Here is a 21,038-nt window from a genome sequence, read left to right as displayed (position 1 = left end):
CCCGGTCCTGTCACGATGCAGCGGCACGTTCTCCGTCGAGGACTCAGGTCTTCCGGTGATTCACTAAGGCAGTGCGCCCAATGCCCACCAGGTGTCGCTGCTGCGACCATCGGTTGCTGGGTGCAGGTAAGCGTGTGTCGAGCGACAACAGGAAGAGTCCCGAGCCATGTTCCAGCTGCTGATGGAAAAGTTTTCTGGTATTATGGCAGCACCGCAAGCGACGACCTACTGGTTTACAAGGGTACCCGGTTGTCCAGCGTTCCGCACGGCTGCAGTGCAGAAGGCCTTACAAAAGATGACGGCGACCAACGACGTGGATGCGTATCTCACTGTGTTCAAGCGAGTAGCTGAACGATAGGAGTTACCAGCTGAGCAGTGGGCAGATGTCCTGGCACCGTTCCTGACAGGCGAATCGCAGAAGGCGGAGATTCTGGGGTCACCATACAAGTTCGTTCCAGACGGGTCCACCAGTGGGCATACTCAGAAAAACTAACCCCGCACTTCCAAATGCATGAGCTGATCCATCTTATCCGGAAGTGGCTACAACCAGAGGACTGCGCCCCAGCACAGATGGTCGAGAGAGTTGTTCTTGACAAGTTCACTGCCCTCTCGGCTCCAGCGATGGGTTGGACAGGCCGGTCCCACAAATGCTGAGGAGCTTGTGTCCCTAGTAGAGAGATATTGGGCTACAGAGGATCTTCTACTTACCTCTCCCACACGAAGTAGTGCCAGTGACAAGGCCACTAAACTATCTGGTAAGACTGCTACTGCAGAAAAGGGGAAACATGTCAGGTTGGGAGGGGGTTCATTGGGGGGCTCGGGTACACCTAAAACCCTACCGGGTCCCTGAAGCATGCCGGCAAGCAATATCCGAAGAAGTCAGGCAGATGTTAGACCTAGGAGTCTAAAAGTGACTGGTCGAGTCCTATTGTATTGATTCCCAAGCCTGATGGTTCCCTACGGTTCTGCAATGACTTTTGGAAGTTGAACGAGGAATCTAAATTTGATTCTTACCCTATGCCCAGAGTTGACGAGTAAACCCCCAAAAATGTGCCCTTGGTCTGGAAGAGGCCCATTACCTGGGGTACTGTATTGGGCGGGTGTCATCAAACCCCAAGTAAATAAAGTGGAGGCGATACAGCAGTGGCCACGACCTGTGAGCAGGAAGGAAGTGAGGGCTTTCCTAGGTATAGTGGGCTATTATCGACAATTTATTCCCGATTTTGTGACAATAGTGGCACCCCTGACTGATCTGACCAAGGGTAGCGGGTCGGTAATGGTAAAGTGGAGTGAAGAGGCTGAGGGGGCGTTTCAGAGACTTAAAACGGTTTTGTGCGAGGGACCGGTACTGATCACCCCTAATTTCACCAAGACCTTTATTGTGCAGACTGACGCTTCTGACGTGGGCTTAGGGGCTGTCCTGTCCCAAGTAGTGGAGGGTGAGGAACATCCTGTGACATTCCTGAGACGCAAGCTCACACCCCCTGAGAAGAACAATAGTATAGTAGAGACGGAGTGCTTGGCGATCAAATGGGCTCTGGAATCCCTGAGATATTACTTGATAGGGCGACAGTTTACGCTAGTGACCGATCACTCTCCCCTCACCTGGATGAGTCAGGCCAAAGAGAGGAACGCCAGGGTCACAAGGTGGTTCCTAATGTTACAGAATTTCAAGTTCACGGTAGAACATCGAGCGGGAAAGCTACATGGGAATGCAGATGCCCTGTCTCGTACCCACTGTCTGATAGCCAAAGCTGTTCGCCCCCACAGGGTCAAACAGAGGGGGAGGGTATGTGAGACACTGAAGGGGTTAACTGTGGATGGGCGGTATGTTTCCCCTGGGTTTTCCTACTATGCAAGGCCTTAGTGCTTAGGTTGTGGCCTCTCTGAAAGGAGGCTGGAGAGCGCACATCCCTGACCTCTGTGCCTGGAGCAGCAACGTCTTTTATGTTAGTGGTGAGTTAGAGAAACTCTGTTTAGTTAGCACCCAGACGGGTAGGATTTTGTTTGTTTGATGCCTGAATGTAAAGGCCGTTTTATTTTGTACCTACTCCTGGAATAAACGCAGGTGAGACCTGTTTTGGACTAAACTTTGGTGTCACTGTCTTGGACTGCATCACAAAATCCCACTACCACGGTCTCTACTGGGCCAAATCTCCCACAATATACACTCACCGGCCACTTTATTAGGTCCACCATGCTAGTAACGGGTTGGACCCCCTTTTGCCTTCAGAACTGCCTCAATTCTTCGTGGCATAGATACAACAAGGTGCTGGAAGCTCCTCAGAGATTTTGGTCCATATTGACATGATGGCATCTCTTATAGATTTTTATCTGGGGCTCAAACCCCTAATCATTGTAAGGTGACTTTCAAATTAAATGAGTCTGTGTCCAGCGCTGGAATTTGACTAACTTGAAAGAAAAGACAAAACCTGTCCTTGCAGGAAGTTAGCAAACAACAAGACTGATAAGTTTATTGAGGGACCGACATTTATAGAAAACCATAAGGCACTTTACATAAGGCGTGTAATTAGGAAAGCAGCAACTATAATTGGGTATTCTCACCCAGGAAATGTAACACTATTGGATGTAAGCACACAAAGGAATGTAGAACCATTGGCTGTCTTCACATAAACCAAATGTCCAGATGTTCACCTGGATACCTTTCACTAGGTGGTGCTAGCGAGCACTAAGTCTTTGTGTGCTGAGGGGCACACCCAAACTATAGTTTTTATTACACAAAGTTATATGAAATGAATGCTGAGTCTTTAAAATGTCCGACAGTATGTAAAATGGCGCCTGAGTCCAGTGTAATATCTTTAACACATCACACAGTTGCCGCAGATTTGTCGGCTGCACATCCATGATGCAAATCTCCCGTTCCACCACATCCCAAAGATGCTCTATTGGATTGAGATCTGGTGACTGTGGAGGCCATTTGACTCCAGTGACCTCATTGTCATGTTCAAGAAACCAGTCTGAGATGATTCCATCTTTATGACATGGCGCATTATCCTGCTGAAAGTAGCCATCAGATGTTACAGGGGACATTGTGCTCATAAAGGGATGGACATGGTCAGCAACAATACTCAGGTAGGCTGTGGCGTTTCAACGATGCTCAATTGGTACCAAGGGGCCCAAAGAGTGCCAAGAAAATATTCCCCACACCATGACACCACCACCACCACCTGAACCGTTGATACAAGGCAGGATGGATCCATGCTTTCATGTTGTTGACGCCAAATTCTGACCCTACCATCCGAATGTCGCAGCAGAAATCGAGACTCATCAGACCAGGCAACGTTTGTCCAATCTTCTACTGTCCAATTTCGATGAGCTTGTGCAAATTGTAGCCTCAGTTTCCTGTTCTTAGCTGAAAGGAGTGGCACCCGGTGTGGTCTTCTGCTGCTGTAGCCCATCTGCCTCAGAGTTGGACGTACTGTGCATTCAGCGATGCTCTTCTGCCTACCTTGGTTGTAACGGGTGGTGATTTCAGTCACTGTTGCCTTTCTACCAGCTCGAACCAGTCTGCCCATTCTCCTCTGACCTCTGGCATCAACAAGGCATTTCCGCCCACAGAACTGCCGCTCACTGGATGTTTTTCCTTTTTCGGACCATTCTCTGTAAACCCTAGAGATGGTTGTGTGTGAAAATCCCAGTAGATCAGCAGTTTCTGAAATACTCAGACCAGCCCTTCTGGCACCAACAACCATGCCACGTTCACAGGCCACAAATCACCTTTCTTCCCCATACTGATGCTCGGGAGAACTGCAGGAGATTGTCCTGACCATGTCTACATGCCTAAATGCACTGCCGCCATGTGATTGGCTGATTAGAAATTAAGTGTTAACGAGCAGTTGGACAGGTGTACCTAATAAAGTGGCCGGTGAGTGTGTATATATATATATTGATTGTTTGTTGGAATCAGATGCCCATATGTTTTACATTGCCTAAAGGTGATTGCGTTATGTCTACAACGATCCCCGGTATCACCTGTATAAAGTCTGTGATAATGTATATATTCAGCGTCTCCACGTGGGGTGTAATCTCGCCTGTCTATACTTGTTACCTGTATCATAGTATCATAGTATATAAGGCTGGAAAAAGACGCAAGTCCATCAAGTCCAACCTTTAAAAATTAAATAAATGTTTTATCCCCATAACCTGTGATATTTTTTCTCTCCAGAAAGTCATCCAGGCCTCTCCTGACCATGTACATAGAGTCCTCCATAACAACCTCCTGTCGCAGAGAGTTCCACAGTCTCACTGCTCTTACAGTAAAGAACCTTTGTCTATGTTGATGGTAGAATCGCCTCTCCTCTAGGTGTAGAGGATGCCCCCTGTCTATGGTGATGGTAGAGCCTCCTCTCCTCTAGGTGTAGAGGATGCCTCCTGTCTATGGTGATGGTAGAATCTCCTCTCCTCTAGGTGTAGAGGATGCCTCCTGTCTATGGTGATGATAGAACCTCCTCTCCTCTAGGTGTAGAGGATTCCCCCTGTCTATGGTGGTGGTAGAACCTCCTCTCCTCTAGGTGTAGAGGATGTCCCGTGTCTATGGTGATGGTAGAACCTCCTCTCCTCTAGGTGTAGAGGATGTCCCGTGTCTATGGTGATGGTAGAACCTCCTCTCCTCTAGGTGTAGAGGATGTCCCGTGTCTATGGTGATGGTAGAACCTCCTCTCCTCTAGGTGTAGAGGATGCCTCCTGTCTATGGTGATGGTAGAACCTCCTCTCCTCTAGGTGTAGAGGATGCCCCCTGTCTATGGTGATGATAGAACCTCCTCTCCTCTAGGTGTAGAGGATGCCCCCTGTCCATGGTGATGGTAGATCCTCCTCTCCTCTAGGTGTAGAGGATGCTCCCTGTCTATGGTGATGGTAGAACCTCCTCTCCTCTAGGTGTAGAGGATGTCCCCTGTCTATGGTGATGATAGAACCTCCTCTCCTCTAGGTGTAGAGGATGCCTCTGTCTATGGTGATGGTAGAACCTCCTCTCCTCTAGGTGTAGAGGATGCCCCCTGTCTATGGTGATGGTAGAACCTCCTCTCCTCTAGGTGTAGAGGATGCCCCCTGTCTATGGTGATGGTAGAACCTCCTCTCCTCTAGGTGTAGAGGATGCCCCCTGTCTATGGTGATGGTAGAACCTCCTCTCCTCTAGCTGTAGAGGATGTCCCGTGTCTATGGTGATGGTAGAACCTCCTCTCCTCTAGGTGTAGAGGATGCCTCCTGTCTATGGTGATGGTAGAACCTCCTCTCCTCTAGGTGTAGAGGATGCCCCTGTCTATGGTGATGGTAGAACCTCCTCTCCTCTAGGTGTAGAGGATGCCCTCTGTCTATGGTGATGGTAGAACCTCCTCTCCTCTAGGTGTAGAGGATGTCCCCTGTCTATGGTGATGGTAGACCCTCCTCTCCTCTAGGTGTAGAGGATGCCCCCTGTCCTGGTCACAGGCCTAGGTATAAAAAGATCTTTGGAGAGATCCTTGTACTGTCCGTTCAGGTATTTGTACATTGTAATGAGGTCTCCCCTCAGTCGTCTTTTTTCTAAACTGAATAATCCCAAATTTTGTAATCTCTCCTTGTATTCTAGTTCCCCCATTCCCCTAATAATCCTGGTTGCTCTCCTCTGCACCCGTTCCAGCTCTACTATATCCTTTTTATACACTGGTGCCTAAAACTGTACACAATATTCCATGTGTGGTCTGACCAGGGACTTGTATAAGGGCAAAACTATGTCCTTATCATGAGAATCTATTCATCTCTTGATACATCCCATAATTTTATTTGCTTTGGCAGCAGCCGCCTGGCTCTGGTCACTAAAATTAAGTTTACCATCCACCAATACCCCCAAGTCCTTTTCAGCTTCAGTTTTACCAAGTAATTGACTGTTTAAAACATAATTATACTTTTTGTTTCCATGGCCCAAGTGCATAACTTTACATTTATCTACATTAAACCTCATCAACCATTTCAATGCCCACTCCTCAGGGTGGGTTCACATGTTGCAGTTAAAACTGCATCGCAATCAGCTTTGAGGTGGTTTTAGGTGCAGTTCTGTCAATTGAACAGGTGAATGACATGAACTAAATGAGTGACATTTGTGGAGGTTTCCCCTTAAAAATTAAATTCACCTGTTCAGCTCACGTCTTTCACCTGTTCAATTGACAAAACTGCACCTAAAACCACCTCAAAGCGGATTGCGATGCAGTTTTAACTGCAACGTGTGACTGCACCCGAAAGCTTCCACAAATCCCTCTGTAATGCTAAACTATCGACCTCAGTATTTATTACTTTACACAGCTTGGTATCATCTGCAAATATTGAAACTACAAGGTAATTAATAAAAATATTAAAAAGAAGTGGCCCCAATACTGACCCCTGTGGCCTCCGCTGGTAACGTCAACCCAATCTGAGAATGTGCCATTAATGACCACCCTCTGTTTTCTATCACGAAGCCAATTACTTATTCAAATACACAGATTTTCTCCTATTCCCAGCAGTCTCATTTTATATACCAACCTTTTATGTGGTACTGTGTTAAATGCCTTTGAAAAGTCCAGATATACAACATTCACAGCATCCCCCAGATCCAGTCTGGAACTTACCTCCTCATAGAAACCAATCAGATTAGTCTGACAGGACCGATCTCTCATAAACCCATGCTGACGCTGGGTTATAAGGTTGTGCACAGTGAGATACTCCAGGATAGCATCTCTAACAAACCCTTCAAATATTTTCCCCACCACCGCAGTTAGACTCACGGGTCTGTAGTTTCCAGGATCGCTTTTTGATCCTTTTTTTGTATATTGGTACCACATTTGCTATACGCCAGTCCTGTGGAACATAACCAGTCCTGTGAATCTTCAAATATTAAAAATACCGGTCTGTCTATCACGGTACATAATTCATGGAGAACCCGGGGGTGTATGCCATCTGGCCCCGGTGATTTATCTATCTTAGTGGTTGCGAGGCGGCGCCGTACCTCTTCCTCATTACATTATTCCTCATTGTGTCTCCACCAGGGGATTTTCCTGGGTAAAGACAGTTGAGAAGGCGACATTCAGTAGATTGGCCCTTTCCTCATCTCCTTCCACCATGACCCCCATGTTATTCCTAAGAGGGCCCACACTCTCGGTTTTTAGTTTCTTATCATTTATATACTTGAAAAATAATTTGGGATTATTTTTGCTCTCCCTGGCAATATTTCTCTCAGTCTCTATTTTTGCAGCCTTTATCTGCTTTTTACAGGATTTATTTTTCTCTCTATAATCCTGTAATGCCTCATCGCTACCTTCACGTTTTAGGCTGCAGACCGTCCTATAGCTAGAGTGTCCTATAGATCGAGTGTCACGAAATAATTGGCAATAAATGGCAATTATAAAAGCGGCAATTTAATGGACTATAACTTCCATCTCTCCTCTTCTTCCTCTACAGGTAACCCATCCCTGCTTGCTGTTATATCTCTGCAATTTTCATCTGTGTGTCCTGATCTGCTGTCTTTAATGGTAACCCATCCCTGCATCAAATTCTTATTCCTAAAGTTTACAATCCTGTTTGATCTTATTTAATTAACTGATCTTTATATCTAGAAACTTTGTTTGTTTTTCTTTGTATGAGAAACTTTCACTCATGTGTCCTGCATTTTGGGTCTAATGATTTTAAAACCCAAGTATGGCTCTGCCCCTTCCCTTTAAATTTAGTTTCCTCTAGGCTGCAAGGCCTGTAGGCTGCAGACCGTCCTATAGATCGAGTGTCACGAAATAATTTGAAAATGGCAATTATAAAAGCGGCAATTAGAAAGGGCAAGAGAAAGGTAAACTTGCAAAGAAATGCAAACAAATCATCGCTTTTCATATCTGGTTTGTCTGTCTACCTCTTCAATGGCTTTGTACTATTGCTACCTGTTCTTCTCCTCTCTTTTCGTCCATCTATCCCATCAGTGTCTTCCGTTCACATCTGTTCTTCAATCCTTCCTTCACCATTGTACTCCTCCCATGTTCTCTATACTTTATCCAACCCCCATACTCCATCTGGTTCTGCTGGGAAGCAGAGTTCACCTTCTCATAAATCGCTTAATCATCTTCTTTCCTTGTCTATTCTCTTCCTACTTGCAGCAGGTGATATCTCTCCAAACCCTGGCCCTCCTTCTTTTAGCTCAAAACTTTCCACCCCTCATATGAACCCTACTAACCTCATCAACATCCAATGCATCCCCTCTACTATCTCCCCTTCCCGTCTTACAACTCCTTTCAAATGTGCCCTCTGGAATGCCCGCTCTGTGTGCAATAAACTGGAGTCCATTCACGACCTGTTTCTTTCCAAGTCATTTGACTTGCTGGCTATCACTGAAACATGGATCCAGCAGGATGACACTGCCTCCCCCGCTGCACTGGGCTATGACGGTTTGCACTTCTCTCACTCCTCCAGACCAGAGAATAGGCAGGGAGGTGGGGTCGGCACTTTCCAGGTCATTCCTCCTGTCCCCTCTCTTACTTTCCCATCTTTTGAGGTTCACACCATCAGACTTTTCCGTCCATTCTCTCTCCGTGTGGCTGTAGTATACCGTCCTCCTGGTTCACCCCATCAGTTCCTTGATCACTTTGCTTCCTGGCTCCCTTACTTTCTTTCCTGTGATATCCCAACACTCATCATGGGAGACTTTAACATCCCTATGAACACCCCCATCTCCTCTTCAGCCTCTCAGCTTTTATCACTTACTACCTCTCTGGGACTTGTACAACTCTCTGATTCTCCTACCCACCAAGAGGGAAACATCCTTGACTTGGTCTTTGCCCGACTCTCTTCTGTCTCTGACTTTACTAACAATGACTTTCCACTTTCAGACCATAACCTTCTCTCTTTTACTGTAAATAGTTCTTGTCCTGTACAGAATAAGTCCATTTATCACACATAGCGGAACCCACGTGCCATCAGCGTTCCCCACCTCATAGAAACTGTGCAGCCATCGCTGTCCCCCATCTCCTCTCTCTCCTGTCCTAACCTGGCCACTAATCATTACAATCATGTTCTTAAAAGCGCCCTGGATAAGATGGCACCACCGTCGGTTCGAGCCTTTCGACACAGATGTAGGCAACCTTGGCACACGGCACAAACCCGTTTCCTTCGTAAGTGCTCCAGGAGTGCCGAACGTCTGTAGAGAAAATCGGGCACTTCCTCTGACTTTCTTCACTTTAAATTTATGCTTAAATCCTATAACTCTGCTCTCCATCTTGCTAAACAGGTCTATTTTACTAATCTAATATCTTCTCTTTCTAACAACCCCAAAAGGCTTTTCAATACTCTTCCCTCCTTACTAACACCAAAGGAGCAGCCACCGGTCACAGACCTTGGGGCTGAAGATATGGCCACCTACTTTAAAGATAAAAATCGACTGCATTCGCCAGGAAGTAATTTCTCAGTCCACTAACTCCATAAATCCACTTTTCTCTGATACCTTACCCTGTTCACTCTCTTCCTTTGAGCCAGTCACAGAGGAAGAAGTGTCCAGGCTTCTCTCCTCTGCTCGCCCCACTACCTGCATCAGTGACCCCATCCCCTCACATCTGATACAGTCTCTCTCCCCAGCAGTCACTTCTCACCTAACTACAATTTTCAATCTCTCTCTCTCTTCTGGTGTTTTCCCTCATCTTTCAAGCATGCTATTGTTACCCCTTTACTAAAGAAACCTTCCCTGGACCCATCCAGTGCTGCTAACTACCGACCAGTCTCTAACCTCCCTTTCATCTCCAAACTCCTGGTCTATTCTCGACTTTCCCGTTTTCTCTCAGCTAACTCCCTCCTTGACCCCCTGCAATCTGGTTTCCATTCTATGTATTCCACTGAAACTGCTCTTACTAAAGTCTCCAATGATCTCCTCACTGCTAAATCCAAAGGTGACTATTCTCTCCTCATTCTTCTGGATCTATCGGCAGCGTTCGATACTGTGGACCACCAGCTCCTCCTCAGGATGCTTCACTCCATTGGCCTAAAGGACACTGCACTCTCTTGGTTTTCTTCCTATCTCTCTGACCGCACTTTCAGTGTCTCCTTTTCTGGATCTTTCTCTTCTCATCATCCTCTCAGTGTCGGGGTTCCTCAGGGCTCAGTCCTAGGTCCTCTTCCTCTCAGTGTCGGGGTTCCTCAGGGTTCAGTCCTAGGTCCTCTTCCTCTCAGTGTTGGGGTTCCTCAGGGTTCAGTCCTAGGTCCTCTTCCTCTCAGTGTTGGGGTTCCTCGGGGCTCAGTCCTAGGTCCTCTCCTCTCCTCTCTCTATACTGCCCCCATTGGACAAACAATCAGCAGATTTGGTTTCAATATCATCTTTATGCTGATGACACCCAGCTGTATACCTCAGCACGTAACATCACCCCTGCCTTAATCCAGAACACTAGTGACTGTCTCTCTGCTGTCTCTAACATCATGTCTTCTCTCTTCTTGAAACTTAATCTTTCTAAGACTGAACTTCTTGTCTTTCCACCATCCACTAACAGAGCCTATCCTAACCTCTCCATATCAGTCTGTGGGGTCACCATAACCCCAAAGCAGCAGGCCCGCTGTCTTGGGGTTGTGTTGGACTCCGACCTCTCCTTTGAGCCACACATTCAAGCTCTTGCTCGCTCTTGCCGGATGCATCTCAGAAACATCTCCAGAATCCGACCGTTTCTCACATTTGAAATTTCTAAAATGCTAACTGTTGCTCTGATTCACTCTCGACTAGACTACTGTAACTCTCTACTAACCGCAGTCAATAGAAAATGGAACCTTGCACAGCAGAATACTGCACCAAGTAGAGGTAATAGTCGACACACTCAAAACAAGCAAATCAAGAATCAGAGAAAAAAGTAGTGTGTCACTGACATGGTTTGATTCAAAAAACATAACAAATTTTATTAATATTCAACACTGAACACAAACATGCATATAAAATCAATTAAAACTGTACCAAAGTACATACAATTGTCTACCATGTTATGCACTATGGTCGGTGCAAAAACAAGACACCTCCTGAATGGGTGGTATCCACCCAAAACTACGCAGAAACAATGAAAAGACACATATAAAGTGCAAGTGCATCTGTCAAGCTGTCATGGAAGTAAGGGTTAAGTCAATTAATGCCTACAATGTAAACATGGTAAAAAGTCGATAAAGGTAATGGAGGCAAACCCTAGTACATATAACAAGTGACCTGGCAAACAAACCAGAGAAATAGCAGCATGCAGGGGGGGTGCTGGAGTGATCAGGAGGTGGAGGGCTCCCCACGCGTTACGTCTCCAACTGGAGACTTCCTCAGGGGTAAAGATGCCCCCTGTGTTGCTAGGCTCCCCTTATATACCCCCCATATTGCACTCACCCTCAGCTGTAGGAACCAGATGTTTGAATCAGGCGCCATGTCCATCAGAGACCGGAAGTCTCCGGGTTAGTCACATGGCTCGCGTCACTGAAAACCGGAAGTGACGGGTGTCACATGATCACAAGTGAGTATGAAAACCGGAAGTGACGGGTGTCACATGATCACAAGTGAGTATAGTTGCTAGGTAACCAAGAGCTACTATGCAGTGCTTGGTTAGTCACATAGAAAAGACGCTTATTACATGAAATTCAATATTATAAATAAAACTCATCTAAGTATAGTACTATTTATAAGAATGAGATAATATATATATTTAATTTGTTGTGAACAAAAGGTGAATTTTTTTTTTTTTTTTATACAGCAAATAAATAGGTGATTATGGAGTGTTGAAGTAAGGTATAGTAATAAGAAGGATTTATACTCCAAAAGTATGTTTATATAAATGGACAACAATTGCCTTAAAGATATAGTTATGTTCTAGGGACATACATAAAAAGGGGGGTAAAACACCCCAAAAATGAAACAAAGGCGTGATAATGTAAATATTGACATATAGAAAGCAGTTAAGGGAAATAACCAGACGCTACTATGTGGCGCCAGGTTATTCACATAAGACGAACGGCGAAACATCAAAACAAAACAGGATGTGTAGTCGATCGATAACATCCACACTGGGAATAGGAATATATATAAAAGAAGATAGTCTCCGCTTCCTCGTTATGGCGGCAAGATCATGCATTCCCCTTTTGTGGCGACAAACGGTCGCCCCGTCTGTGTCCCTCTGGCTTTCGAAGGTTAACGAAATAATGCTCATGGAAGAACTCACTGCCTCAATTCATGACACATTTGAGAAATTCCACAAGACCTGGCTTCCCTGGACTCAGTTCAGGCAATCACCCACGTACAGGTCCCTCCTGGCCACTGGTGATTAGTGAGCCCACCTACATGGACGCCCACCCAGTGGCTGCCCTGGCTGTCTGGAAATCCCATAACCCCCCAACCCCACCGGTCACTGTCTGTGGCCAGGCTCCCCCCCCCCTTTTTTTTTTTTTTTCTCCCTTCTTTCTTTCCCCCTTCCCCACTCTTCTCTGCCCTCCTCCGTCATTCCTCCCTCCCCCCACCCCATTCCCCAACCTCCTCCCACGTCCTTTTCCTCTTTCCCCTTGGAAAACACCTTGTCCCCCCCCTTCTTTCTGTATTTGGCCTTCCTGGGCTCACCAGCGAACGCTTGGCCGCCCAGCGCAGCTGACGGTAAAAACCTAAGCCAGACCGTGCTTCTGCGGTCATGTCACATATATGCAATCTTTTGTTCTTTTCGTTGTCCTGTCTTGCCTATATGCATATTCTACTCCATTTACTGTTAAAAATTGTTATATAAATAAAGAATTTCAAAAAAAATAAATAAAAGAAGATAGAACAAGGTTATATAAGATCCAATGGTATGGATGCAAATAAATCCATCCAAACGCAATAAGATAATAAAATGAATAATATATATTATCCACTTATTACGAGCAAGAGGTAATACGTGCAACACATAAACGAGTGATTTCAAGTGCTCAAATAAAATCAAGTGGTCATGAAAGAGATTTTTTACTCACTAAGCAATGTTATTTATCAAAAGGACGGTAATTAAAGACTGCCTAGGAAATACATATAAGGAAGTTCAAGACGGCGAAATCACAGAAGTGACAATATATTAAGAGAAGTATAAAGGTAAGTAGTCACATATAGGTAAGTATTATCATCCTGTGTAATCCGAACCTTCCGAACATAGGAATTAGGTAGTAGTCACATATTCATAAACTACTTAATAAGTACAGTATATTATTAATATTATGTAGCGCCTGTCAAAATATAATGCCAACCGCGAGTAGTTTTTAAGATAATAATCCACTAAGGAATGAAAATGCCGGCGAGATGCTGAGAGGGGCACACAGGGGAGCCACAGCAAGTTACAGTATAGTTGTCACACAAATGAACATTCCTGTGTCCAGTGGGTGTGAACATCAAGTTTGTAAAAGAGTAAAGTAAAAAGTCCTGGGGTATACGAGTCATAAGTCCATATTCAAGAAGGGGTGTGTAAAGATAACAGTAGTCCATATGGATCAGGGACCTCTTTATCGTCCTCCTTGGAATAAACTTGGAGTGGAACATCGAATCCTAATAGCTCATTCTCTTCATATGGAGGATGAGGGGCCAGGGGATTCTGAGGAGACTGCTTCCAAATGGTGGATCCTTCTTTTTATTATTAGAAAGGGAGAGAGGCTTTGTCTTTAACTACCAGGTACATCGAGAAGGTTAGTCGCATGATGATGATTATTACCGAGTTCAAAAAAACGTGGACAATGATTGGTTAAGTGTACAACGAATAAATGGGGTGGATGTGAAAGAAGGGGAAGTGACTGTGTGAGTTATAAGGGGGCTATAAGAGTCCCATACTACAGGGGGTGAATACCTTTATCGACTTTTTACCATGTTTACATTGTAGGCATTAATTGACTTAACCCTTACTTCCATGGCAGCTTGACAGATGCACTTGCACTTTATATGTGTCTTTTCATTGTTTAGGGGTGGTTTTGGGTGGATACCACCCATTCAGGAGGTGTCTTGTTTTTGCACCGACCATAGTGCATAACATGGTAGACAATTGTATGTACTTTGGTACAGTTTTAATTGATTTTATATGCATGTTTGTGTTCAGTGTTGAATATTAATAAAATTTGTTATGTTTTTTGAATCAAACCATGTTAGTGACACACTACTTTTTTCTCTGACTCTCTACTAACCGGTCTTCCACTCACCAAACTCTCTCCTCTCCAATCGATTCTTAATGCGGCAGCCAGGCTCGTCTTTCAGACTAAACGCTACACGGATGCCTACAGTTCATGCCAGTCGCTGCACTGGCTGCCAGTCTCCTTTCGAATACAGTTTAAAATAATAACCCTCATCCACAAAGCTCTGTATAATGCTGCACCCCCCTACCTCTCCTCTCTTATCTCAGTCTATCGCCCAACTCGTGCTCTTAGATCTGCCAGTGATCTTAGATTAACCTCTACCCTAGTGCGGACCTCCCACTCGCGTCTCCAAGACTTCTCTAGAGCTGCACCAATTCTATGGAATGCTCTGCCCTGGACTATCAGACTAATACCTAACCTCCAAAGTTTCAAACGTGCTCTTAAAACCCATTTCTTTAGGCAAGCCTATAACACTCATTAACTGCATGAAGTTTTAACTCTTCTACTACCTGGTATATAAGATGACGGCTGATTGGTTCAAGCGACAGCAATTCCATTTATTATATTTTGTTCAATTCCCTAAGAAGAATGGCTTGACCATTAAATATTCTTTTACCTCGTGTTACCCCATCAGCTTCATAAACCGTAAGCTCTGGCGAGCAGGGACCTCACTCCTGTTGTTCCATACAAATGTTGTGCTCTGTCATGTTATATTATATTTGTATTTGTTTCCTATGATTTGTAAAGCGCTACGGAATATGATGGCGCTATATAAATAAAGATTATTATTAGCACCTTAAACGCCTTACCTTTCTCACTTATTGCTTTCCTTACAGGACTAGTCACTACATTGGCTTTTTCTTGTTCCTCTTATGCTTTTTCCCATAAGGTATGTGTTTCTCACAGGATTTTGTTTTTAGAATATATGAGATAAATTCCCATTTTAGAGTGTAAAAAGCGTAATACAAAAATCAATGATATTATGATCACTATTCCCCAGGTTCCCCCCAACCTGTAGTTTTGATACCCTATCAGGTCTGTTGGTAAGGATAAGGTCCAGCAGTGCCCCCCCTCTTGTTGGCTCCAGGACTAGTTGTGACAGGTAGTTGTCTTTTGTTGTTGACAAGAACCTGCTACCTTTGAAGGACCTGCAGGTTTCTGCCCCCCAGTCGATATCTGGGTAATTGAAGTCCCCCATGATAAGTCCTTCCTTGTGCTTTGAAGCCGCATCCATTTCACTTATCAGCATTTCCTCTGCTGCCTCCATTATATTTGGAGCCTTATAACAAACCCCTAGTAATATTTTATTATTCTTTTTCCCTCCCCTTATCTCCACCCATAGGGACTCCACATTTGCATTTGTGTCACCAATGTCATCTCGCAAGACAGGCTTGAGGCAAGAATTTACATATAAACAAACCCCTCCCCCTTGTCTATTTATACGATCCTTTCTAAAAAGACTATAACCATCTATAGTAACAGCCCAGTCATAGCTACTGTCCGGCCATGTCTCGCTGATACCCACTATATCATATTTCCGCTCCAACATCAAGAGTTCCAGTTCCTCCATTGTGTTTGTGAGGCTTCTGGCATTTGTGCACATGCACTTTATATGGTTTTCCCTGTCCGTATTCCTTTTGTCCTTATTCCCCAATCTCATTCCAGCCCCCCTTCCTCCCCCATGGACTATGACTCTTCCCAGCTCTCTATGTACACTGTCTATTTGCCCTGCATGAGTGTAGTTGCCCTCCCCCCAGGTCTCTAGTTTAAACACTCCTCCAACCTTCTGGCCATTTTTTCCCCTAAAACAGCGGCCCCCTCCCCATTGAGGTGCAGCCCATCCCTACTGTAGAGCCTATAGCCGACAGAAAAGTCAGCCCAGTTCTCCATGAACCCAAACCCCTCCTTCCTACACCAACTTTTGAGCCACTTATTTACCTCCCTGATCTCCCGCTGCCTTTCTGGTGTGGCGCGTGGTACAGGCAGTATTTCGGAGAAAATTACCTTTGAGGTCCTTGCCCTGAGCTTATGGCCTAAATCTCTGAAATCATTTTTAAGGACCTTCCACCTACCTCTTACTTTGTCATTAGTGCCAATGTGGACCATGACCACTGGTTCCTCACCAGCCCCTCCCAGTAATCTGTCAACCCGATCCGCAACATGCCGAACCCGAGCACCCGGCAAACAACACACTGTTCGGTATGCACGGTCTTTGTGACAGAATGCCCTGTGTGTTCCCCTAACAATTGAATCTCCCACTACCAGCACCTGTCTGACCTTGCCTGTGCTCCCATTACCCTTCTTACCGGAGCAGACATTCCCCTGGTTACTAGAGGCCACGTCTTTCTGCAGCATTGCTACCCCAGAGCTGATATCCCCCTCATCCGCCAGCCTGGCAAACTTATTGGGGTGCACCAGATCAGGACTAGACTCTCTACAACTCTTCCCTCTACCCCGCCTTCTACATGTTACCCAACTAGCTGCCCCCTCACTCTGCACCTCCATACTTCCCTCCCCACACCCATCTGCCCCCTCACTCTGCACCTCCATACTTGCCCGCAGCCTTGAACTTGCTCATTTAGATCCAGAATCTGGGATTCCAGATGAGCAATTTTCACACATCCCACACAGCAGTATATACCCCCTCACACATCCCACACAGCAGTATATACCCCCTCACACAGCAGTATATACCCCCTCACACATCCCACACAGCAGTATATACCCCCTCACACATCCCACACAGCAGTATATACCCCCTCACACATCCCACACAGCAGTATATACCCCCTCACACATCCCACACAGCAGTATATACCCCCTCACACATCCCACACAGCAGTATTCCCCCTCAAACAGCTGTTCAAGGAAAGCATACATGGCACAGGATGTACACCGTGTAGCAATGCCACTTATGGAGTCCATTGTTCTAATGGGGATTACAATAGAAATATGCATGGAAAGAAAAATTTACAGTCAAAGTAACACAAAATACAGCAGTTACCTGCTAAAGTCCCTCAAACGTAAGTCACACTTTGGACACTGCACACACTTCGGATCAATGCGCACTCGCCACCAAGCTCACACACTCGCTTTTCTGATGCTTTTTAAAAGGTAATGTGCCACAAAAACCTGCTGAGCTTACTGCAACAAGATCTGGCTGCAAACCCAGCCACGCGGGGTGTAATCTCGCCCGTCTATGCCTGTCACCTGTAGCCACGCGGGGTGTAATCTCGCCCGTCTATGCCTGTCACCTGTAGCCACGCGGGGTGTAATCTCGCCCGTCTATGCCTGTCACCTGTAGCCACGCGGGGTGTAATCTCGCCCGTCTATGCCTGTCACCTGTAGCCACGGGGGGTGTAATCTCGCCCGTCTATGCCTGTCACCTGTAGCCACGGGGGGTGTAATCTCGCCCGTCTATGCCTGTCACCTGTAGCCACGCGGGGTGTAATCTCGCCCGTCTATGCCTGTCACCTGTAGCCACGCGGGGCGTAATCTCGCCCGTCTATGCCTGTCACCTGTAGCCACGCGGGGCGTAATCTCGCCCGTCTATGCCTGTCACCTGTAGCCACGCGGGGCGTAATCTCGCCCGTCTATGCCTGTCACCTGTAGCCACGCGGGGCGTAATCTCGCCCGTCTATGCCTGTCACCTGTAGCCACGCGGGGCGTAATCTCGCCCGTCTATGCCTGTCACCTGTAGCTGTAGCCCCTCGGGTGGGCGCCTGCACTCCCCTCCTGCGCTGTCGTCAGGTAGGCGTCTGCGCTCTCCTCAGGTAGGTGTGTGTGTATAATCTCCTCAGGTAGGTTTCTGTATTCTCACCAGGTAGGCGTGTGTGTGTATAATCTCCTCAGGTAGGCGTGTGTGTGTATAATCTCCTCAGGTAGGCGTGTGTGTGTGTGTATAATCTCCTCAGGTAGGCGTGTGTGTGTGTGTGTGTGTGTGTGTATAATCTCCTCAGGTAGGCGTGTGTGTGTGTGTATAATCTCCTCAGGTAGGCGTGTGTGTGTGTGTGTGTGTATAATCTCCTCAGGTAGGCGTGTGTGTGTGTGTGTGTGTATAATCTCCTCAGGTAGGCGTGTGTGTGTGTGTGTGTATAATCTCCTCAGGTAGGCGTGTGTGTGTGTGTGTGTATAATCTCCTCAGGTAGGTTTCTGTATTCTCACCAGGTAGGCGTGTGTGTGTATAATCTCCTCAGGTAGGCGTGTGTGTGTATAATCTCCTCAGGTAGGCGTGTGTGTGTGTATAATCTCCTCAGGTAGGCGTGTGTGTGTGTGTATAATCTCCTCAGGTAGGCGTGTGTGTGTGTGTGTATAATCTCCTCAGGTAGGCGTGTGTGTGTGTGTGTATAATCTCCTCAGGTAGGCGCGTGTGTGTGTGTGTGTATAATCTCCTCAGGTAGGCGTGTGTGTGTGTGTGTGTATAATCTCCTCAGGTAGGCGTGTGTGTGTGTGTGTGTATAATCTCCTCAGGTAGGCGTGTGTGTGTGTGTGTGTATAATCTCCTCAGGTAGGCGTGTGTGTGTGTGTATAATCTCCTCAGGTAGGCGTGTGTGTGTGTGTGTGTGTATAATCTCCTCAGGTAGGCGTGTGTGTGTGTGTGTATAATCTCCTCAGGTAGGCGTGTGTGTGTGTGTGTGTATAATCTCCTCAGGTAGGCGTGTGTGTGTGTGTGTGTATAATCTCCTCAGGTAGGCGTGTGTGTGTGTGTGTGTATAATCTCCTCAGGTAGGCGTGTGTGTGTGTGTGTGTATAATCTCCTCAGGTAGGCGTGTGTGTGTGTGTGTATAATCTCCTCAGGTAGGCGTGTGTGTGTGTGTGTATAATCTCCTCAGGTAGGCGTGTGTGTGTGTGTGTGTGTATAATCTCCTCAGGTAGGCGTGTGTGTGTGTGTGTGTGTATAATCTCCTCAGGTAGGCGTGTGTGTGTGTATAATCTCCTCAGGTAGCCGTGTGTGTGTGTGTGTATAATCTCCTCAGGTAGGCGTGTGTGTGTGTATAATCTCCTCAGGTAGGTGTGTGTGTGTATAATCTCCTCAGGTAGGTGTGGGTGTGTATAATCTCCTCAGGTAGGTGTGGGTGTGTATAATCTCCTCAGGTAGGTGTGGGTGTGTATAATCTCCTCAGGTAGGTGTGTGTGTGTATAATCTCCTCAGGTAGGTGTGTGTGTCTGTATAATCGCCTCAGGTAGGTGTGGGTGTCGGGACTCTCTTCAGGTAGGTGTGTGTGTATAATCTCCTCAGGTAGGTGTGTGTGTCTGTATAATCTCCTCAAGTAGGTGTGGGTGTGTATAATCTCCTCAGGTAGGTGTGTGTGTCTGTATAATCTCCTCAGGTAGGTGTGGGTGTGTATAATCTCCTCAGGTAGGTGTGTGTGTGTATAATCTCCTCAGGTAGGTGTGTGTGTGTATAATCTCCGCAGGTAGGTGTGTGTGTGTATAATCTCCTCAGGTAGGTGTGTGTGTGTATAATCTCCTCAGGTAGGTGTGTGTGTGTATAATCTCCTCAGGTAGGTGTGTGTGTGTATAATCTCCTCAGGTAGGTGTGTGTGTGTATAATCTCCTCAGGTAGGTGTGTGTGTCTGTATAATTGCCTCAGGTAGGTGTGGGTGTCGGGACTCTCTTCAGGTAGGTGTGTGTGTATAATCTCCTCAGGTAGGTGTGTGTGTGTATAATCTCCTCAAGTAGGTGTGGGTGTGTATAATCTCCTCAAGTAGGTGTGGGTGTGTATAATCTCCTCAGGTAGGTGTGGGTGTGTATAATCTCCTCAGGTAGGTGTGTGTGTGTATAATCTCCTCAGGTAGGTGTGTGTGGGTGTGTATAATCTCCTCAGGTAGGTGTGGGTGTGTATAATCTCCTCAGGTAGGTGTGTGTGTCTGTATAATTGCCTCAGGTAGGTGTGGGTGTCGGGACTCTCTTCAGGTAGGTGTGTGTGTATAATCTCCTCAGGTAGGTGTGTGTGTCTGTATAATCTCCTCAGGTAGGTGTGGGTGTGTATAATCTCCTCAGGTAGGTGTGGGTGTGTATAATCTCCTCAGGTAGGTGTGGATAATCTCCTCAGGTAGGTGTGGGTGTGTATAATCTCCTCAGGTAGGCGTGGGTGTGTCTGGACTCTCCTCAGGTAGGTGCGGGTGTCTGGACTCTCCTCAGGTAGGTGTGGGTGTCTGGACTCTCCTCAGGTAGGTGTGGGTGTGTATTATCTCCTCAGGTAGGTGTGGGTGTGTCTGGACTCTCCTCAGGTAGGTGTGGGTGTCTGGACTCTCCTCAGGTAGGTGTGGGTGTGTATAATCTCCTCAGGTAGGTGTGGGTGTGTATAATCTCCTCAGGTAGGTGTGGGTGTCGGGACTCTCTTCAGGTAGGTGTGTGTGTCTGTATAATCTCCTCAGGTAGGTGTGGGTGTCTGTATAATCTCCTCAGGTAGGTGTGGGTGTGTATAATCTCCTCAGGTAGGTGTGTGTGTCTGTATAATCGCCTCAGGTAGGTGTGGGTGTCGGGACTCTCTTCAGGTAGGTGTGGGTGTGTATAATCTCCTCAGGTAGGTGTGGGTGTCGGGACTCTCCTCAGGTAGGTGTGTGTGTATAATCTCTTCAGGTAGGTGTGTGTGTGTGTATAATCTCCTCAGGTAGGTGTGTGTGTGTGTATAATCTCCTCAGGTAGGTGTGGGTGTGTATAATCTGGTGGCTGAGTGAGTAGCACATCTGCCTTGCAGCACTGGGGTCCTGGGTTCGAATCCCACCCAGGTCAACATCTGCAAAGAGTTTGTATGTTCTCTCCGTGTTTGCGTGGGTTTCCTCCGGGTACTCCGGTTTCCTCCCACACTTCAAAACATACTGTTAGGTTGTTTAGATTGTGAGCCCCATGGGGACAGGGACCAATTTGACATGCCTGTGCAGCGCTGCGTAATCTGTGTGCGCTATATAAATAAAGAATTATTATTATTATTATTATTATAATCTCCTCAGGTA

This window comes from Engystomops pustulosus, chromosome 2 (genome assembly GCF_040894005.1).
Source record: "Engystomops pustulosus chromosome 2, aEngPut4.maternal, whole genome shotgun sequence".
NCBI classification, from domain to species: Eukaryota; Metazoa; Chordata; class Amphibia; order Anura; family Leptodactylidae; genus Engystomops; species Engystomops pustulosus.
This window is presented reverse-complemented; position numbering follows the sequence as displayed.